Raw genomic sequence first — 225 nt, forward strand, 5'->3', positions numbered from 1 at the left:
GGCTCTATATGAGTTATGGTTGCAGCTTTGTGTTGTCTGGGTGCCTCTGCTGTAATTGTTCTTTAATGTTTGATTTGGTGTGTGTTCTCATTTTCTTATTTCTATTGTTTATGTTTTTCTTTCTGGTTTTTCTCTTTCTGTAAGCGATTGAAGTAAGACTACTACAAGAAGTATTGTAATGGTAATGATGCGCTACGTGCTGTGTATCCTCGCTCTCCTGCTCTC

This window comes from Trypanosoma theileri, assembly GCF_002087225.1.
Source record: "Trypanosoma theileri isolate Edinburgh chromosome Unknown TM35_Tth_105_V1, whole genome shotgun sequence".
Taxonomy (NCBI): Eukaryota; Euglenozoa; class Kinetoplastea; order Trypanosomatida; family Trypanosomatidae; genus Trypanosoma; species Trypanosoma theileri.